Genomic DNA, 23,143 nt, shown 5'->3' with positions numbered 1-23,143 from the left:
GACACCTTTCACCATTCATCCCAGAAAATCAGCCTCTAAATTTCCTACATCCAACCTTGAGGTCATCACTCTGTTTGAGGACCTCAAACAACATATCCTGCTTCTTGAAGATGGCTTGATGATGACCATGACTTCTGATCAATAAGCCATTTTCGTTGCCAAAAGGAATCTACTCGTACCTCCAGAAAATAAAAATACACACCGAAAAGAGCCTAGAACTGAGCCAACCACTGAGCCTACCCCAGAGTACCGTGCCTCCAGTTCTCAACCACAGGACAAGGGAAAAGCTCCGGCAACTGAAGAAGAGACTGAAGAGGAGGATGATGATGATGAGGATGAGGACACTGAGGAAGAAGACTCTGCTCAGTTTCGTCTGGTTAGAAGAAGATCTGGATCCTCCAAAATCACATTTTAGGCACCCCTAGGCACATGCATCTCATGATAGTTCATAATAGGCTCTTAGCATCCCTTGCGTTTCAAACTTTATGTGTTTTGTATTAAGACTTCTACTTTCCCTTTTACTGCTGGTCTGTAAGAATATTTGGATATTCTGTGTGCTTTGAACTCGTGGTTTGTTATTCCTATGATTTTTGGATGAATGTTTGGCACTTAATGTCTGATATTATTTGTTGCTGGACGATATTGTTGGTAATATGGCCATAGTTTTTAATGATGATAAAAAGGAGGAGAAATTGATTGAATTCTTTATGTGAGGTTTCTATGTGAGGGGGAGTCATCTTTTTCTGAGTAAACATGGGTGAACATTATTCTGAAGGGAAGTTGTACTTAAATTTTGTACTTAAGCAAAGAGGGGAGATGCATTAAGTAAGGGGGAGCTGTACTTAAATTTTTGCTCCATCCATTGTTTTGTCATCATCAAAAAGGGGGAGATTGTTCATCTCAATCCGTATCTTTTGATGATTACAAAACAAATGGATGTTAGTAATATTCCCTAAATAGATGTTTTCAGATTTGGAGCAAAACAGGCTAACATATACTGAAGCATGAGTCGGACGCACAAAAAGTCTGCATCGGCTATCCGACAACCTTCGAGTAAATTCGGACGCATAAGGAACTCACTCTCGGACGTCCGAAGATAATAAGTCGAGTTCTATAAACTCACTGACCTCGTTCGGACGTACAACACCTGAGTACTGGACGTCCGACAAACATTGCGACACTTCGGACGCAAAGCATTGAAGCACCGGACGTCCTAAACATTTCAAGAAATCTTCTTGAACTCAATGCCTGCGATCGGACGCGAAAAACTAGGCTATCGGACATCCGACACCACCAACGGCTAGTTGATTCTTCAGCTGCCTTCTATCCGTTAGCAGCATTAATTGAAATACTTTTTGGTCTCTTATAAATAGAGTAAAGTCAACCACTAAAAAAAACTTTTGCACATTGAGACTACATCAAATTCTGAGTGATTCAAGTGTGAGAATACTCCAAAAAGAAGATTTGTACTCTTAGTTGTGTAACTTTTGATAAGCTTTTCAAGTGTGTTACAACTTCTTCAATAGTGTAACTTTGTGAGGGTTATTCGAGTGATAGTAAAACTTCCTTACTTGATCAAGTGCTACTTGGGGCTAGGACGAAGTGATCCTTCCATTGTACACAAGAAATTGGTAGTAAGTTGATCAACTTGAAGAATCTTGCTATATAAAGTGATATTCAAACTCAAGTGGAGTTTGAAACTTGGTTTGCTATTTTATCTTTTTACTTACTGTCTTGCAATATAAATTGTCTATCTCTTCTACTCCTAAGCACTTGTGCTTATTCATCAATTGCTCCATTGTGTGGTCCTTTAGAAAACAAAGGGCAAATTCTAGAAAAAGTGACTCATATCTTGGCTAGTTTTTAAACCACCTAATTCACCCCCCCTCTTAGGTTGTTTTCGATCCTTACAAATACATTCAACCCTAATCGAGCGACTAGTGCGAGTACAATTACAAAATTCAAAAACAACTAGACTACGCTAGTCTGTACCAGTCTCACGCCTCGCTCGTACCCCCTGTAAGGAAAACAAACGGCGTGGAATGAGTTAAAAATCCAGTGACGTTCCAAATAGCAAGTTGACCATTATTTAAAAGTGCAAGTATCACGTAGCAAAATAGCGAGGATAACAAATGTATAAAAGTAGCATTAACACTTCAGGTAGCAAATCTCAAAATGAACGAGTGTAAAATTCTTTTCTTTTAAAACGAAACAATAACACGATAAGTACTAATAATTCCAAAGTATACGGATACGGATGGCTCTCAGGAGCCAAATTCCATTGCATCACCAAAGTTTGATCACGTAATAGTTGACACATCCAGTAGTGTACCACTTAAACTACTCTCCGTCCACCATTCAAACCCCTTACCGAGCCCGAACTCCAAGATAAACACTGGTGGTAATACTCGAGTATACCGATTAGTCGAGGAGATAACACTACACTTGACAACACTAGATACCGATGGTTCGTTATCTAATTGACCAAACCCTTGCCGGCTCGACTCGATTAACTAGTCAGTGGGGTTTGGGTCCCCAAGAAGTCGATGAGATATCATCTCCAATCGACTGAATCAAAATAAAAGTACGAAAACGGGAATGAGAGGCACCTCCCACTCACATTGAGTGTGGTACATGCTGCCGCTCAGCACTTACAAGTCAAGTACAAGTATATCAAGTCAATTGCAACAATAAGCAAGTATATATCATATTAGGGCAAATACGATAAAGTACACTCTTACCAGATCAAACAAATTGCATATCATTAAATCACATTGGTAAAGTATTGAAAACAAATGTCCAGTTCAATCAGGTATTTGGAAGCACTTACCAAAAGATGCGGTGCCTTTACGGGTTATGTTCGAGTATTACTCCGTGTGTGGAGTCCAAATCTGCGATAAAACATTGTTTAAGAGCTTTTGAAAGTAACTAAGATTCGAAACTTAAACGTTTCGTTTAACGAGAATCAAGTAATTGAAACTCATTTAGAGAGTATTCATAAAACTTATGCTCGCTCTTAAAACTTTGAAACTTTGAAGCAATTATATTTTGAAATACCATTTGAGTCGAAAGAATAGGGAAAACGTATTTCTATTAGTCGTAAATTTCATTTTTTCAAGGATACAAGTTTCGGCCGAATACTAACTTATGTACCTCTATGAAAGAGAACTTGAATACCCTAGACGATTCAAGTAAGATTCGTTCCCAAATTCGTACTCAAGTCGCGAGTACCTCTACCTAACTCTCGAGTGTAAATTTGGGCAGCACGCCCTTTGTATTTACCTATTTTCCAGCCATTTATGGGTTCATTATTCTTTTCTCAATTCAGCCCCAAAACACATACAATTAATCTCATCACAATAGCCGTTCAATAGGCTCAAAATCATCCACGTACAATACAAGTATAATAATCCAATCGGAAATCAAGTTTTGAAGGAAAAAGACTAAATGGCAGATTCGACATCTTATAACATTTTCATCATAACTAGAGTTATGTTTATCGAATTGGTGTGAAATTTACACCGTTTCGAAGCTAAGACAAAGGATTACAACTTTCATGAAGACAACTCAAACCAGTTCACAATTGATCCAGGTCGAAATTACAGATTACGGAACCAAAATGTCCTTGTCAGTATGATTGTCAGTACTGAATTCAAATGATAATAACTCAGGCTACAGAATTCTATTTGAGGTGTTTTCAGTTGCGTTGGAAAGCTGAACCATAGGGTTAAAAGTTTCATGTTTTGGCTAAAGGCTGATTTGATACAGATCAATGTGAAAAACGAAGCCAAAAGTATGAAATCACAAAACTGTCCGCAACAATGAAGCTTTTGGCGGTCAGGGATATTTCGGACATTTCACATACTACAGTGCTCGAATTGAGCGAAAATTTTACAGACAGCTATAAAATACTATTTCCTATGTTTTAGCCTAAGCCTAATTCGGCCTCCATCACACACGAATAGAACTGGTCAGAACAGAGCATTTCATCATCAAAGCTGGAAATTTCTCCTTAACAATAAAAAACCTGCTTCTACAAATCGTATACATGCCAAATCAAACATGAAATAGCTTATATAAAATCTAAAAAATTATCGATAAAACTGAAATTTGTCATCCCAACCCTAAAATTGTAAGAATCTTCATAAAATGAATCGAAATTAAGTTATCCAACAACTTAATCACAAAATTAAAGAACAAAAGGAGCTTCTAATGATTATACCTTCCAACACCTTGAAAACAAGCAAGCAAACCCTTTTCTTCTCAAAACACTCCACTCTTAGCTTGCAATCACCTTAGATGCAAAGTTAATCGGAATAAATTTTGGTAATTAACAGAAATCTCTCAAGATTTGGTGAAGGAAATCAAAGGGAAAATGAACTTAGCTTGCTTGGTTTTGCTCCTCTTGAGGTTCGGCCAGCTTCAAGGGAAGAATGAAGAGGTTTTGTGCTTTCTATGGTTCGGTCAAGAGATAAGAAAAGAATGAAGTGTTGTGGTCAAATTTGCTTCTAAGACAAAGACTAAACTAGTCTTGGTCAAAGGTCCAATATCCAACCTTTCTTCCTTGCTTTTGTTTTTTCCTTCTTCTCTCTTGTTTTTTTTTCCTCAAAACAGCCGGCCACTAGAAGGAAAATATGAAGATGATTTGGTCAATTGTTGGTTTTAGTAAAGTTAAGTAAGACTTGGTCAAGTCCAACTTCCAACGGGTTCGCGACACTTGTCTTTTCTAGAGTTTTCTCTTATTTCTTTTGGTCAAAAATTATGGCTAATTCAAGAGATATTTTAGAGTTAATTAACTGAAATAAAGTGAGGAGATTAAGGTAATAAAGTCGTGTGCAAGTGGTACATTCAATCGGCAACGAACGGTACACATCGGTTCAACCCAATTTTCATTATTTCACACGTACTAGGGTTTTTATTTACCATTCACTAATTTATTATTATTACTTCTAATCACACATTATTTTCTCATCTAAAACTCACTCTTTTTTATCAAATTTAGTACACACTCCGTATCGATTATTCACACTACGAAAAGAGGTAAAAATCCTAATTTACGTTAACAAGAAAACAAACGGAAAAACCCTTGATTCTATGTTTGTTTGCACTTATTATGGGGTGAATAAGTAGTAAGGCTTTTAAAAATGTAATAAATGCCAAATAAAAGGAAATTTTAAAAAAATATAATGGATTTTACAAATCCTCACAATAGATCAGCCTCACCCTTTTTAAAGTAATTATTTTCAGTTTTCAACTTTTTATTTTGTTGAAAAGGATTTGCATTATCCTGAAGAAGGAAGCTAATTTTTTGTTTTAATTCATTGTTTCTAGCATAAAATTCTTTTAAACTATCATGCAGTCTTTCAATGAATGATTCAAGATCATCATCAGTTTCATCATCACTAACAAGTTGAGAGTTGCAAGTAGTTACTTCATCATCACCAATGGCCATGAAAGTCATTTGAACAGATTCTTCTTCCTCTTCAATGTCATCATCTGAGTTGCATTCATTCCATGTGATTTGAAAGTTGTTGAATTTTGATTTTCTTTCAGCTTTTCCTTCTTTCTTCTTCTTCATTGGACACTCACTCATGTAATGTCCAAATTGGCCACATTCATAACATTTGTCGCCTTGCTTCTTATTGGCATCTTGCTTTCCTTTGTTTCTTACATTGTTGAATTGATTTGAAAATAAATTGCTAGATTCTCCTTTTCTGAATCTCCTTTTGTTGAGAATTCTCTTGAAACTTTTTGTGATTAGAGCTAGATCATTGTCATCCATATCTTCATCATCCAGTGAAACCATGTCATCTTCATCTTGAAATACTTTTAGAACAATGCTCCTTTTAGCTTTTGCATCTTCTTTTTCCTGTACTTTGGTCTTAAGTTTCAACTCATAAGATGTTAGAGAGTTTTTCAGAGATTCAATATACATAGAATTCAAATCTTTAGTCTTTTCAATAGCAGTCACCATACTCTCCCAATCTTTAGTTAAACCATTCAAGATTTTTCTATTTTTCTCTCCTAAAGAGTATTCTTTTTCTAGAACCTCTAAATCCTTAATAAGATCATTGAATTTACAATACATTTTATTAATATTTTCATGAGATTTCATCTTAAACAACTCATATTTATTAACCAAGATAGACTTCTTTTGTTCTCTAATATTTTCACTACCTTCATGAATTTCTCTTAGTTTATCCCAAATTTTCTTAGCTGACTTACAGCTTTTGACCCTAATAGATTCATTTGACTCTAAAGCACTTTATAATACATTCATGACTTTTGCATTTAAGGTAAGGTGAGCTCTATCATCACCAGTTAGTTCATTTCTGATTTTTGGTTTAGATCTATGAGTATTTTCATCTATTATAGAGGCATCATATGGACCTTCATTAACAATAAACCACAATTCAATATCAATCGATTGCAAGAAAATAATCATTCTTTCTTTCCAACGCACATAATTTGACCCATTAAACATTGGAGGTCTAGTTATAGATTGTCCTTCAAAAAATATGGCATTGTTGGTTATCATCTTAACTCCTAAACCACTTGAACTTCATCTCTAGGATACCAAACTCTGATACCAATTGTTAGGTCCGAAGATAACCTAAGAGAGGGGATGAATTAGGTTGATTAAAAACTAATCAAGTTAAAGGGCACTTTTTTGTTCAATATGAAACTTGCCCCCTATTCTAAGTGATCACACAGTGAATCAATCAATAACAGAGTAATGTCACTTGAGTGTAGAGAAAATAACCAATTAAGGATCACAAGATGATAAATAAAAAGGAAAGAATTGCAAACCAATTGACTACCAAACTCCTCTTGAGTTTGAAGATCAATCCACTAAACAAGCTTCTTCAAATTGATGAAATACAACCAATCTTGTATACAAAGGAAGGCTCACTTCCTCCTTACCCCAACTTACACTCGGTCAAATTAGGAAGTTTTACAATCAATCAGTATAACCCTCACAAAACTACATTATTGAAGTATTTTCTCACAAATGAAAAGCTTACACAAATGTTACACCACAAAGCGTACAAATGTTTCTTGGAGAGTATTTTCTCACTAAAACTACTCTTAATTTTTGGTATTTTCAATGTGCAAAAGTTCTTTTTAATTTTCTAACCGTGCATTATTTATATGAGACCAAAAAGTGTTTCATTAATACTTCCAACGGATAGAAGGCAGTTGAATAGTCAACTAATGTTGGGAGTATCGGACGTCCGGTACTTCCAATGCATGCGTCCGAAAGCAGGCAAGAGTTTGAAAAATCTTCTTCAATTCTTTCGGACGTCCGGTACCCTCTGATGCTTGCGTCCGAAAGCAGACAGAGAGTTTGAAGGACTATCTTAATTCTTTCGGACGTCCAGTGATGGAGTTCTTCATGCGTCCGAAAGCAGGCAGAGAGTTTGAAAGATTATTTCAACTCTTTCGGACATCCCGTGAACATGTTTTGCATCCGATATGGTCTGCACTGATTATCGGACTTCCGGTATTGTCTTTGCGAACGTCCGTCGACTTTCAACTTCCTTTATCTCCTTCAATTGCTCTTGTTCTTTGAATCAAGTTGCTTCATAGCTGAAAGGATTCTTATTAAAAAGATATTAGTATTATCCAATTATTTTGTAAACATCAAAAGATAGGTACCAAGATTAACAGTTAATACTTGAATTCTTTGAGTTGTTTTCTTATGTAATAGAGCTAATATGCCTGTATTTATCAATCCAGAAAATTAAGATTTCTTCAATTTAAATGAGCCCTAATAAAGTTAAATAAGATATTTAAACCTTATAAAGTCCAAAATAATGTCCTACTAAATATAAAGTTTTAAAAGGCATTTATGGATTTCAAGAAAATTTAGAACTTAAATGATAAATTTGGATCAAATTATGGATATGGACTTTTGGTCCAATAAGTCTTGATCCAATTTGACTGGTTTGATCAGATTTGATTGGTTTAACCATGTTTGACCACGTTTTGATCAGAGTTGACTAAAGTTGATTTTAATCAAAATTTTTGTTTAATTTGCATAATTTTAAATTTGAATATTGTTATGATTATATATTTTTTGGAATAAATTAATTGAAACAATATGCCACCAAAGTGACCTCTATTGTGAAAATTAATTTATTTTAGAATATAACTAATTGGGTACTTGTGATTTTGTGAATATTAATCGGTCCAAAGGAATGTTAATATTTAATAAAATTGCATGTGCACTTATGATAATAAATACGTGATAATTGTTTAAATTTTTACATGTTAATTATAAATTAGCCCAAAGAAAAATTTATTTTTTGACATGTTATTATTGTCAGTGTTTATTACTGCGCCAAGATATCACTTAAAAGTTAATATTTTTGTCCAAAGACAAAATATTAATGGAACATTGGTATCTTGAAATGGGGTTACCTTTATTTGAATTTATTATTATTTTGGTCTATGTGAGTTTGTTTTAATTTTATTATGTTTTCTGTTGAGTTGCGAGTGATCTTACAAATATTAATACCAACATCAATAATATTCCTTTGTTGAATGGCACAAATTTCAAGTTCTGGAAAGAAAATCTCTTGATAGTATTTGGAGTAATGGATCTCGATCTTGCATTAAGGAATGATTTTCCCCCACCTCTTATAGATCAAAGTACATCCGATGAAAAGAGGGATAAGGAAAGGGGGGAGAGCTCAAATCGCTTGTGTCTGATGATCATTAAAAAGGCTGTTTCAAAAGCATTTAGAGGAACAATGTCAGAAATGACAGGAATCGTTAAAGAGTTCCTTCAAAACATTGAAAAAAGGTTTGTCAAGAATGAAAAAAATTGAAATTAGTACGCTCTTAATACGCCTAGTTTCAATGAAATATAGTGGTAAACGTAATATCAGAGAGTACATCATGGAAATGTTACATCTTGTTTCAAAATTAAATGCACTTAAATTGGTATTCTTTGAAGAGTTACTAGTGCATTTGATTTTAATATCTCTTCCTACACAGTTTAGTCAATTTAAGGTGAGTTACAACTGTCAAAAAGAGGCTTGATCTTTAAATGAGCTCATCTCACACTGTGTAGAAGAAGAGGAAATGTTGAATCAAGATCAGACAAAGAGTGCTCATCTGGTCTCAACCACTAATAATAAAAACAAGAGATTTAAGAGAAAGAAGGATAAAGAAACTGTAGGTACGGCACCACAAAGGAAACAACAAAAGAAATCAGTTGATTAGGGAAAGAATAGTTATTTTTTCTGTGGAATTGAAGGACATAAAAAGAAGCATTACACTAACTATCACGCTTAGCATGCTAAGAAAGGTATGCTTCTTAATTTGGTTTGTTTTGAGGTTAATTTAATTTCGGTATCTAGATACACATAGTGGTTAGATTCTGGTGCAACAACTCACATCAGTATGTTATGCAGGGATTGCTTGAATTGCCGAAAATCTAATGATAATGAAAGATATATCTATGTGGGCGATGACAAAATAGTTCAAGTTAAGACAATAGGGGTTTTTAGATTATTGTAAAAAATTGAATTTTATTTGGATCTTAATGAAACATTTATTGTACCATCTTTTCGATGGAATTTAATTTCTATTTCTGCTTTAGACAAATTTGGTTATTTTTTGTTTATTTGAAAATGAAAAGTTTAAATTGTTTCATGATTCAAAATTGGTTGATTATGATTCTTTAATGCAATACGATAATCTATATTTAATTGATACAATTGCCCCATTTAATGAACTTCTGCATTTGAGTACTAGAGGAGTAAAGAGAAAATTAATCAATGAAAATTCAGCTGTATTATGGCACAAGAGATTGGGACATATCTCCAAATGGAGAATGGAAAGACTTGTGTCAAATGAAATTCTCGATCTCTTGAATTGTACAGATTTTGATAATTGTGTTAACTGTATAAAGGAGAAACAAACCAATAAAGAAAATTTGAAACCAATAGGTCTTTAGACATCTTAGAACTTAGACATAGAGATATTTGTGGATCATTTTCTACATCTGTTTGGAATGATCAACAATATTTTATAACGTTCATAGACGATTTTTCAAGATATGGTTACATATATTTCATTTTTGAAAAATCACAGTCACTATACGTGTTAAAAAATTTTAAAATTGAAGTTGAGAACCAACTCAATAAAAGGATTAAAAGCGTTAGATCTGACCGTGGTGGTGAGTACTATAGTAGATATGATGTTCAGATGAACAACGTCCAGGATCATTTGCTAAATATCTAGAGGAATGCGGTATCATCCCACAGTACAATATGTCAGATTCACCCACTATAAATGGTGTAGTTGAAAGACGAAATAGAACGCTTAAAAGCATAGTAAAGAGTATGATATGTTATTCTACCTTACCAGAATTACTTTGGGGAGAAGCAATTAAAACTGTAGTATATATTTTTAACAAAGTTTCAACTAAAACAACTATCAAAATTTCTTATGAGTTTTGGACAGGAAAAAAATTCAGTTTAAAGCATTTATATGTTTGAGAATGTCCAGTTGAGATAATGCCTTATAGGTCAAATGAAAAGAAACTGGACTCAAGAACGGTTAGTTGTTATGATACTTTGAAAAATTCAGGGGTTACAAGTTTTATGATCCCACGACTAAATTGATTTTTGAGACAGAAAATACTCGGTTCTTTGAGAATGTCGAGTTTGGGGGAGAAAATACAGTAAGGGACCTTGTCTTTAGAAAGAAATATGTCAATATTCCTACAGGTATTATTGATCTTGTTTAGGATCCTATTCCTGACATTGATCATGACATAACGAATCAAGACAATGTCGAAAAATAAACTGTTATACAAGAACAAACTCTTCCTCTTCAAGAACCAGTGTCATTAAGAAGATCCACTAGAGAAAAGGAAAAGTGCAGTACTGGATGCTTACATTATTTTTCTTCAAGAACATGAGGATGACACTGGATTGATGGAAGATGATCCAATCAACTTCCATCAAACCATGAAAAGTTTAAATTCTCAAAGTGAAATTGATGCCATGAATGAAGAGATTAAATCCTTGAAATACAATGATATTTGGGATCTTGTCCAATTGCCAGAAGGTGCGAAACCTATTAGTTGTAAATGAATATTTAAAATCAAGAGAGATTCGAAAGGTAATGTGGAAATGTACAAAACTCATCTTGTCACTAAGGGATTTACACAAAAAGAAGGTATCAACTATAAAGAAACATTCTCTCCGATCTTTTCGAAGGACTCTTTGAAAATCATTGTGACATTAATGGCGCATTTCAACCTTAAGTTACATCAGATGGATGTAAAGATAGCGTTTCTCAATGGTGACATTGATAAGATGATTTATATGATGCAGTCAGAAAACTTTGTATGGGGAGATCCAAAGAATATGGTTTGTAAATTTAAAAAATTCATCTATGGGATCAAACAAGCGTCTTGACAATGGTATTTCAAATTTTATCAAGTGATTATCTCATTTAATTTTAGGATAAATTTAGTAGATTGTATATATCATAAGTTCTGTTGAAACAAGTATATTTTTTTGGTATTGTATGTTGATGACATTTTGCTTGCTAGCAATGATATGGGGCTATTACATGAAATCAAGAGATTTCTAACTAAAAATTTTGAGATGAATTGTGAGGACTCGCAAATTTATCTATTTTAAACTCCTATTTTAAATATTTAATTGCCCGTTTGCCCCGAATATTTTATGTCAACCTTTTTAGACTCAATTACATGGAATTATGATTTACTTATATTTTTAAAATGACTCGTTTCGAAATTTAATTTTTGAAAGCTGTTAAGTGAGAATAGTGAATACGCGATTGGAGTCAATAATCGATTCGAGAATACAATAAGCTTGGAAAATTGGAAACTTGTACATTAGTCTTGGAAATAGGTATTTTTATGTTTAAATGTTCAATTATTAGTTAGTGATACTATTGTTATAAGAATTTCTTGAAAATTCCACTTTATCGCACAAAAATCGCAAGTACGCGTTTTTACGCGCGCGATTAATTGAGGGACTTTAGACCTTTGTTTTTATGTGAGGATCCGAAAATTTTCTTATTTATTGAATATTACTAATTTACTTAAATATTTATTTACTCATTTTCTCCAAATTATTTATTTTGACTATTTAAAATCTATTTATATGGAACGACGCCTCTTTTATATTTTTAAAGCGTTCTGTTGAAAAAATTCACTTTTCAAAAATTCGTTTAGTTCGGAACAACGAGTACACATTTTTCGAGGCTATACTTGAATCGGGAGTGTATTAATATTGGAGAGTTAAGAATGATCAATGGTAGATTAAGAAAGGTTAATTGAGAAATTAATACTCGACTCATGTGAAGACTCACAAATTTTCTTATTTAATTTTCTATTTCTAGCTCATTTAATTATTTACTTGGCCATTTACTCCGAATATTATTTTCTAAGCTTTTTAGACCTAATTACATGGGTTTATAACTCAATTATATTTTTAAAGTGGCTTGTTGCAAAATTTAATTTTTGGAAACTCGTTTAGTGAAAATAGTGAAAACGTGTTTGGAAATTTTAACCAATTGAGAGTACAATAAGTTTGGAAAATTGGAGACTTACACAATGGTCCTAAAATAGGTAATTTTATGTTTAAGTACTCAAGTGATAGTTATTAGTACTATCGTTATAAGAAATTCTTGGAGGTTTCGCTTTATCGCGCTTAATTTGGAAATACACGTTTTCACACGCGCGATTTAATTGAGAGACTTTAGACCCTCATTTTGGGACAATTAAGAGTGAATAATATTTATATGAATATAAGTGTATTGGAGGTCTAATGCACTAGTGAAATAAACTCGAGAGGAATCGAGCACAAAACGCGCGCGTGCGCGCGCGAAGGAGGGTTGACTTTTGGGCAACTTTGGACCACACACTAAAGCTTCCTTTGGAAGCTTCATTTCAGATCAGAATTCCCTCTCTCCTAGCTCCATTTCCAGCATGCAACTCCAAGGAAAAGAACCAAGCTTGTTCCTTCAATTTTCTTCTCCATTTCCCTCACCAAACTTGCACCATTTTGCCCCAAAATTTAACTACACTTAGTTTATTACTTGAAGATCATCTTAAACTACAAAAAGGGGGAGCTTTTCATGGTTTTCTTGGCCAAGGAGAGGACCAAAAATTCTATTCTTGCACACCAAGTGAAATAGGTAACGATCTAACCTTCAAAACTTGGTTTATGGAAGTTCTAGTGCCCTTATATACTCATGCATGTTCATGGGTAGCTTGTTTATGGTGAAAAAATGGTTGTGTGGGCTCTATGAACTCCCACCTTGGATATATGGACTGATTTGTGGTGTTTTGATGGTAATAATGTTTATTTAGTGCTTAAACTAGTGGATTAATGTTGGGTTGTTGATAGAAACTCAAGGATGGTGCAATGACCAAAAGTGACCATTTTACCCCTGCTTTGTTCGAGCACTTTGGTGCGAAATTTTGAGGTTCTAATGGCTTGTTTATGTTTTTTACATGTTATATTGAGTGTGTAAAAAGTTTCATTGAAAAATAACTTGATTTGGTCTCCCAAATGTTGGAATTTCGGAAGCTTAGAAATCTGGAATTGATTCCCGCCACTGCCCAGGCAGTCATCTTGTTTTGGCTATAACTCATTGCTCCAATGTCGGAATCGAGTGCTGTTTATGGCACTGGAAACTAGACATTCCCATCTTTCCGTTGGTATAAAATGCATGTCCTATTTCCACTTGAGCAAGCCAAACCATTCGTTTGAAATTCGCTGTCCTGTTTCGTTGCTTCCTGGAAGGCAGAACATGAGCTGTAACTTGATGCTCACGAACGAGCTAGTTATGAACAGATTTTGAAAATGGTTTCTTCTGAGAAAATATAGCCTTATGAGTCTATTTTCCAAGGCCACCAACCATGCTCAATTCTGAGTTCAATTGAGTGATTTATGATCAAAAGTCGAATCTGGTCTTGTCAAGGAATACCATGCATTTGGACAGATTTGAAACTAACAATGATTTGGGACTTGTTATCCGAAGCTTCTTAGTGTAAATCACCTATCAAATGTACCTTGGACATATTTTAGACATTACCTACTGGAATGGACCATGTTTGAGATGTTTCTTGACGAAATGTTTGGAAACGGCAAAACGGAAGTTCAAAGGCAGCTTAGCCTTAGAATTTCTTGTGATTTCAATGGTCTCGTTAACCGATTTCCGTACATATTTTTCTATGAAATTTGGCAAAGGAGTGGCCATTATATGGTAGTATATTCATACCAAATTTGGTGCCGTTCCGAGTCCGTTTCGATACTCAAACAAAGTCCTAAAGTTTGTAACTTAAATCTGGAAATTGCCCAACCGTCTCAAATTTTCAGCAACTTTGAGCTACTATAACTTGGTGCTCAAAACTCCGATTCTTGTTCTGCTTGTTTTGTTTTAAACTTTGAATGCAACTCTAATTGAGTTTCAAATTTGAAAGGCTAGTTCAAATTCTGTGAATTTCACCGAATTTCCAAAGTTGGTGAAAAATCAACCCCGAAACTGTCTAGCAAGCTTTAAACAGCGACTTTGAGCCAATTTTTGAATACCTTCCGTTTAGAATTATGGGAAAGTGTATTCTAGGAACTTTTAGTACTTTGGAAGAAATTTCCAACGGTATCAATTTTTCCAATTTTAAACTTGTAAAGAGTGAGATACGATTTTTCAAAAATCTCGTATCAAAACTGAAATTTTCAGAACTTAAGGAAATGGAGTTTTTCGAATTCTCCTTTTTCCCTCGATATCACTTGAACGTTTTATACTTGATTTCGAAGATGAAAACTTGATTTCTCTTGTACTTTAAAACCCCACTTTTGAGCCTTAATTCGCGAGTAATTTAGGCTCATTTTAGTGAAATTTTCTAGGATTGTACAAGCATGCGATCTTCCTTGATAATTGGGGTTTATGAGTGATTGCTCACTATTAATTGCTCAGGCTCGCACGAGGACCTTCAAGAGGATCCTACGGTAGACCCTTGAACTTCAAGTAACATTTCTCCTTGGTTGACGTGGTGAGTGTCAAGTGCATGACTACTTGAGCTCCTGTGAATTTGATACATGCTTACTTGGTATCCATGACTTGAGATTTTGAAAATGGAGACGAGTGTGTACTTTATCGCACTCGTTCTCATTTGAAACCAATGATTCAGGATTAACTTGCTTGACATGAAATGAATGACCTGCTAGACATGACATGAATGCTTGAATATATCACATGCTTGCTTGACCTGAAATAGTATGCTATGGCTGCATACGTCGCTGGAGTGAATCTCCTCGACACTCAAATGTACATGGGGAACGCCCAAATCTCACTGGCTAACCTTAGACTCGAGCCGGCATGGGCTTGGTCGGGCTCCTTGGCGAACCATGAGAAAACAAAAGCTTGATCTATTAAGAGATCTTGCTTGGCATACTCGAGCAGTATCGCCTCAAACAAACGACAGGCGGGCCCGATATAGGGGTATGTAAGGTGAAAGGGGACATGATAAGTGAAGTTCTACGGACTAAACCTACCCGATTGACGGAGTGTCAACTCGTGGAGGTTCGTGATCGTGCAAGTGGAAAATATCTCCTGAGAGCTCCTATATCCTTGAATTGTTTCTATTTACTTTTCTCGCTCGAATTGTTATTTATGGCAATATTATTGCTCTACTTGTTAAATTAGGATTGTTACTTGAACAACGTGCCTGCATGTGTGTTCTTGGCCTCAAGAACGTTTTGCTCACCCTGTAGATTTGTTTTTCTTAACAGGATTTGGCATGGAATGAGACTTGGAGGAACCCTTTTGATGCACTTTTGGCTTAGGGTTTCTAATATATTTTGGGCTAGACCTCTTATTGGTTGTACTTTTGGGAATCTAATATATGTTTTAGATATTTGATATACCTGGATGTTGTATATTTTGGGTATTGATGTAACTTTTGGAAATTTGATGTAAGGATTGGGTAATCGTTTTATATATTGTTAAGTTTGAAAGTTTTCCGCACTTTCTTACCTATCTAGTATTGTTGAATAGTATTGTGCTAAGCTTGAACGGATATTGCCACGAGTCCTGGCGAGAGTTGGGCAAGCGTCCCGCGGATACCCTCTGATTCGCCTTAGGGAGAAGTGGGGGCGTCACATTTTAGACCATTAAGAGTGAATAATAATAGTATGAATGAAAGTGCATTAGAGGTTTAGTGCACTAGTGAAACAAACCCGAGAGGAATCGGGCGCGAAACGTACGCGAACGCGTACTATTCCCGGTTAACTTTTGGGACAAATCTTGGCCACAAATTCTCAAGCTTCCTCAAGAAGCTACAACACTCTCTACACTCTCTTTTCTCTCTCTTGGTGGCCGGCCAAAACAGCAAGGAAGGAGGAAGGAAAGCTTCACCATTTTCACTCCAAATCTTTGCACCAATCTTTCTCCATTTCATCTCAAAATCACGCTACACTTTGCTAACCACTTGGAGACCACCTCAAGCTAGGAAAAGAGGTTCATCTCACGGTTTTCTTTTAGCTTCAAGAGGCCAAAATTTTCTGCTTTGTTCATCAAGGAAGGTAAACAACGATCAACTACTAAAATCTTGACTTATGGAAGTTGTTTAGCACTTATGAGTTCATAATTTCTTATGGGTAGTTTTATTTATGTTGGAAATTTGGTGTGTGGGCTCTATGAACTCTAACTTTGGCTTGATCGACTGATTTTGTGAGTTTTGATGTTAATAATGTTGGATTAGTGCTTAAATTAGTAGAAATGAGTGATATTATGGATGAAAGCTCAAAGGAAGTGAAGGGGAGAATTTTTCCATTTCTGCCCCTGTGAATGCCGTGACCTTTAGAGCATATTTTTGAAGTTCTATTGACTTTTTTATGATGTATATATGTTGTGTGGGCTGTGTGGAAGGTTTTCACAAAAAATTACGTGATTTGGTTGGCCAAATGTTGTGATTTCGAAAGTTCATCAAAACTGGAATTTTTTCCGTATTGCTCTGGCAGTGTTTTTCAAACAGCTTTAACTTTTTACTCCAATGTCGAAATTGAGTGTCGTTTGCGGTACTGGAAACTAGACATTCCCAGATTTCCAACGGTATAAAATGGAAATCTTGATTCCACTTGAGTGATCCGAACCAACCTTGTAAAGTTGCCTATTCTGTTTCTCATTTTACTGGAAGCTCTGTTTTAAGCAGCGAGTTGATGCCCAAATATGAGCTAGTTGTGGATCGATTTTTAAAATGATTTCTTCTGAGAAATTGTAGCTTTATGAATCTATTTTTCAATACCACCAACCATACTCAATTCTAAGTTGAAGTGAGTGCGTTGCGGCCGAAGTTCGAAACTGACTCAGGGATTGAAAACCCTCTTTTTGGCTAGTTGATGCCTTAACCTTGATTTGGACTTGTTGTTTCGAACTTTTGGTGTTAATCACCTACCAAACACATCTTGGATATTTCTTAGACATTTTCTACGTAAATGAACCATATTTGAGATGTTTTTATTAGCCGAATATTTAGAAAAGAAAAATTTACATACCAGGCAGATTTGCCTTAGAAATTTGGAAACTTTAGTGATTTGATTAACCAACTTTCCGTACCTATTTTTCTATGACATTTTACATAGGAATAGCCCTTATATGGTAGTATAATACTGCCAAGTTTGGTGTCATTCCGAGTCTATTTCGATGCTCAACCAAAGTCCCAAAGTCCGTGATTTAAATCTGAAAAATTGGCCTAACGGTCTCACTTTTCAGTAACTTTGAGCCGCCATATCTTGGTGCTCAAAACTCTAATTCTTGTTCCACTTGTTTTGTTTTAAACTTTGATTGTAACTCTAATTGAGTTCCAAATTTTAGAGGCTAGTTCACATTGTGTGAATTTTTCCGAATTTCCAAACTTTGTCGAAAATCAACCCAAATCTGTCTTGACTTTCCAAAACAACAAATTTGGGCCAAATTTCGAATATCTTCTAATTGGAATCATGGAAAAGTGTCTTCTAGGAACTTTTAGTACTTTGGAAGTAGTTTCTAACGGTACCAAGTTTCCAATTTTGGACATACGAAGAGTGAGATATGATTTTTCAAAGATTGAACCTCAAATCGGAAATTTTCAAACTTGACGAGAATAGAGTTTTTGAAACTCTTCCCTATCCTTCAATACTAATTGACCATTTTGGACTTGTCTTCATAAAGGAAATCAGATTTTCCTTGTGTTAATAAACACTACTTTCGAACCTTGAATTTTGAGCAAGTAAAACCCCATTCCATGGTATTTTCTAGATTGTACAAGTGTACAATCCCACTCTTGATAAGAAAGGATTTTCAAGTGATAGTGTGTAATAGATGTGAGGACCCGTAAAATTCTTTATATTTTCTTAAAATTCCCTTTAATTTGGAATTTATTCGAATTTATTACTTTACAATGACTTTAATATACATTCACTACCCCAATAGCTACAAATAATCATAAAAACAAGGGTTCCCTTTTTACATTCATCGTTACAATAAATTAGGGTTTTTACGTCTTTTCGTAATGTGAGTAATCGGTGCAGAGTGTGTACTAAATTTGGTGAGTAAGAGTGACTTTTAGATGAGAAAATAATGTGTGAATAGAAGTAATAATAATAAGTTAGTGAATTATAAGTTAAAACCCTAGTGTACGCGATTTAAGAAAAATCGGCTCGAACCGACGGGTATCGTTCACTATCGATTGGCCACATCACTTGACCAACGCTTTCCTACCATCAAATATCCTTGACATTATTGCAAAATATCTCCCTCAATCTCATCATAGAGAGGCCAAATTTTTTGACCAAAACAACAAGAGAAAAGAAAAAAAATTGAGATGCAAATTGGTTGTGACAAGTGGCGGTCATCCATGGCTTGATTGACCAACTAATGTCCACCATCTTCTTGAGAGAAAAACAAGAGAAGAATAGCTTCCATAAATCTTAGGTTTTGCTTGATTAAGAGAGAAAACAAGAAAACTACACCGATTAACTTGTAAGTTGTAAGCTTGGGAGGCCTAGGGAGCCAAAGTTTTCCAGGAGAGGTGAAGTATAACCATTACAAGCTCTTGTCTTGAGGTACAATGGCTGACTAACCTTTTCTTTTCCCTTAATCATGTTTGAGTTGTGTTGTAGCTTTTAATTTTGCTTGTGATGCCTTATTCAAGTGGTTTTGATGACTGGTGTGATGAATTTTGAGTTAGGGTTTTGATTGATTCACTTATAATTCTGAAAGTTGTAGGGAATGATGTTTCATAGTTACTTGCAAAATTTCAGCTCAATCCGAGCACTGCAGCATGTGAAAAGACAAAAATACCCCTGACTGCCATAAGTAGAACTTTAGGGACAGTTTTGACATTTCTCCAATTTGACCACGCCTGTTCACCCTGATACATACTGAATTAGCATTTAGCCAAAACATGAAAGTTGTAGTGCTATGTCTTAGCTTTCCAACGCCCCTCGAATCACCTCGATTAGACTTCGGTAGGCTGAGTTATTGTCATTTAAACATAGCGCGGTTAATTGACCTGTTTGTGCGATTCTGGTTCAGTAATTTTACATTTTGACCTAGATACACTTCGAACTGGACTAGGTAGTCTTCATCAAAGTTGTAGCTCTGTGCCTTACCTTCGAAACAGTATAAATTTCACCTCAATCCGATAAGCGTAGCTTCGGTTGTATCCGTTACGCAAAACAATGTCAAATCTGTCTTGTGCTAAACTTCATTTCCGCACATATCCTTAGCTTGATTTTGTACTTGTATAACTTTGAGCCTTTTGAACGGCTATTGAAATGAGATTATTTTGTGTGTAACTGTGGGGTTGATTGAGGAAAAGAATGAAGTCATAAATGGCTGGAAAATAGGAAAATACAAAGGGCGTGCTGCCCAAATTTAAGCTCAAGGGCTAGGTAGACATACTTGCAACTTGGGTAAGGGTTAAGAGCGATTACCACTTGAACCATCTAGGCTATTTGCATCTTCTTTAGTCGAGGGATATGAGCTAAAATTTTGCCGAAACTCGTACCCTTGAAAAATGAACGTAGTGACCCTTATCAAAATACGATTTTCCGGTCTTTGACACCAAAACGCGATTTCTAGAGTCTAAATAACGTCTTGACCAAACTTAAATGAGCGAGCATGAATTTTTTTTTGGGATTTGATAAGTATTGTGAATATTATTTAAACAAGTTGCATTTACTTGATTTTCTTGAAGCGAAACTCCTATGTTTCGAACTCTAGAGAGTTTTAACTTCGTAAATGATATTTTATCGCAGATTTGGACTCCAACCAAGGAGTTGGACCTGAACGTGATTTTGAGGGGCACTAGACTTTTGGTGAGTGCTTCCAAATACCTGATTGAACTGGACACTTGTTTTCAATACTTGACCGATGTGATTTAATGATATGTCATTTGTTTGATCGGGCAAGAGTGTATTTTATCGCACTTGCCCTAATATGAGATATACTTGTTTATTGTTGCAATGGATTTGATATATTTGTGTATATGGTGCGTACTTCCTGGAATTCCAGAAACCCTGTGGCGAGTTACTCGAGTCGAGCCGGCAAGGGCTTGGTCGATTGGGTAACGAACCCTGGGTCTTTTGTTTTGTCGAGTGGAGTGATATCTCCTCGATTAATCGGTATACTAGAATATTACCACCAGTGTTGATGATTTTGGGCCCAGTAGGGGGTTTGGATGGTGGACGGAGAGTAGTTTAAGTGGTGCTCTACCGGATTGGTTACTTACTTGAAAGTTGACGGAGAGTCAACTATTACTTGATCAAGCTCTGGTGATGCAATGGGAAGTTGGCTCCTGAGAGCCATCCGTATCCTTATACTTTGGAATGATTAGTACTTATCGTGTTATTGTTTCATTTTGAAAGAAAACTTTACACTCGCTCATTTTGGGATTTGCTACTTGACGTGTTATTGCTCACTTTTATGAACTTTTCATGCTCGTTACTTTGCTACGTGATACTTGCACATTTAAATAATGGTTAACTTGTTATTTGGAACCTCACTGGGCTTTTAGCTCATTCCACGTCATTTTTTTTCTTTACAGGGGGTACGAGCGAGGTGTGAGACGTGTACAGACTAGCGTAGTCTAGTTGCTTTGAATATTGAATTTGTACTCATGCTAGTACCCGACTAGGGTTGATTGTATTCAAAATGTAAACACTTTGAAGTTTTTTTTTGGTGTGTGGAAGCTTTGTATCTGGATTTGAGCATCAATGTATATATTAAGTTGAAGTGGATATGTTATTCATTTTCTATGGATGTACGTTATATTTCTTGAGCTATGAGTGAGTGAGTTCTGGCGAGAGTTGGGCAGGCGGTCCGCCGAACCCTTTGGTTCGCCTTAGGGGAAAGTGGGGCCGTCACAGATGGTATCAGAGCTCCTATTAAGCTCGTGCCGGGAGAGGGTTCTCGGACTGTGGGGATTAACTTGTTCAGTGTGGAAGAATAGTCTATTGTTGGGAACCTTAGATATGTATGTTGGGTAGGAATCTCTAATACGGGTCATTTGCTCTTGTGCCTGGCCAGCTTGAGTGGTGAATTATGATATCTTCAGATTCTTGTACCCGAGTACCAAAGAGTGATACCTTTACGATAAGTTGAGATCTCGAGTAATAATAGGATAAGTTTGGATGGCGAAAGCAAAGGCACAAGGGATGTGAATAGTATGGACTTGAAATATATGGAAGATATTCGTGGTATTTGGGATCCTTATTATTCACGTGGTTCAAGTTTTGATTAAGTGTAGTGCATGAGCAATACCTAGGGTTAATGTCCTATAGGTTATGTGATTTGTTTTGATTGAATGTGTTGCATTACCGCTATTTTATGATTTGGAAAGGTTTATTTGAGCTTTATTTTATTCTGTTTATATTTATATAGTTACTTAGTGGTTATATTCTATCATTGATTAGTTGCCTATATTGCTATAGTTGATTAGTCGCGAAACATGGAAGGTAGAAAAAGCCAAGATCAGGGAGCTACTCGCGGGCGTGGCTCTAATTGTGGGCGTGGGGGTAGACAGACGCAGAGACTCACGCAAGAATCGAGAGGGGAAAGGGGTGAAACGAGTGGACCGCAACCTGGACCCCAAGCTATAGGGGGGATCAGGTGGCAACTGCGATCCAACAAATGATCAATATCCTCGCTTTCTTGGTGGAGCAATAGGGTCAAGTCCCTGGGAATCAACCTAGGGATGATATGGGGCAAGATAGGGCCCTAGAGCGATTCCAAAAGTTCTCTCCTCCTAAGTTCCTGGGAGGACCGGACCCTGAGGGAGCCAAGAAGCTACAAATAATCATAAAAACAAGGGTTCCCTTTTTACCTTCATCGTTATAATAAATTAGGATTTTTACGTCTTTTCATAATGTGAGTAATCGGTGCAGAGTTTGTACTAAATTTGGTGAGTAAGAGTAACTTTTAGATGAGAAAATAATGTGTGAATAGAAGTAATAATAATAAGTTAGTGAATTATAAGTTAAAACCCTAGTATACACGATTTAAGAAAAATCGGCTCGAACCGACGGGTATCGTTCACAATCGATTGGACACATCACTTGACCAACACTTTCCTACCATCAAATATCCTCGATATTATTGCAAAATATCTCCCTCAATCTCAGCATGGAGTGGCCGAATTTTTTGACCAAAACAACAAGAGAAAAGAAAAAAAATTGAGATGCAAATTGGTTGTGACAAGTGGCGGTCATCCATGGCTTGATTGACCCAACTAATGTCCACCATCTTCTTGAGAGAAAAACAAGAGAAGAATAGCTTCCATAAATCTTAGGTTTTGCTTGATTAAGAGAGAAAATAAGAAAACTACACCGATTACCTTGTAAGTTGTAAGTTTGGGAGGCTTAGGGAGCCAAAGTTTTCCAGGAGAGGCGAAGTATAACCATTACAAGCTCTTGTCTTGAGGTACAACGGCTGACTAACCTTTTCTTTTCCCTTAATCATGTTTGAGTTGTGTAGTAGCTTGTAATTTTGCTTGTGATGCCTTATTCAAGTGGTTTTGATGATTGGTGTGATGAATTTTGAGTTAGGGTTTTGGTTGATTCACTTATAATTCTAAAAGTTGTAGGGAATGATGTTTCATAGT

The sequence above is a fragment of the Coffea eugenioides genome, chromosome 10, assembly GCF_003713205.1.
Source record: "Coffea eugenioides isolate CCC68of chromosome 10, Ceug_1.0, whole genome shotgun sequence".
Classification (NCBI taxonomy): domain Eukaryota; kingdom Viridiplantae; phylum Streptophyta; class Magnoliopsida; order Gentianales; family Rubiaceae; genus Coffea; species Coffea eugenioides.
This window is presented reverse-complemented; position numbering follows the sequence as displayed.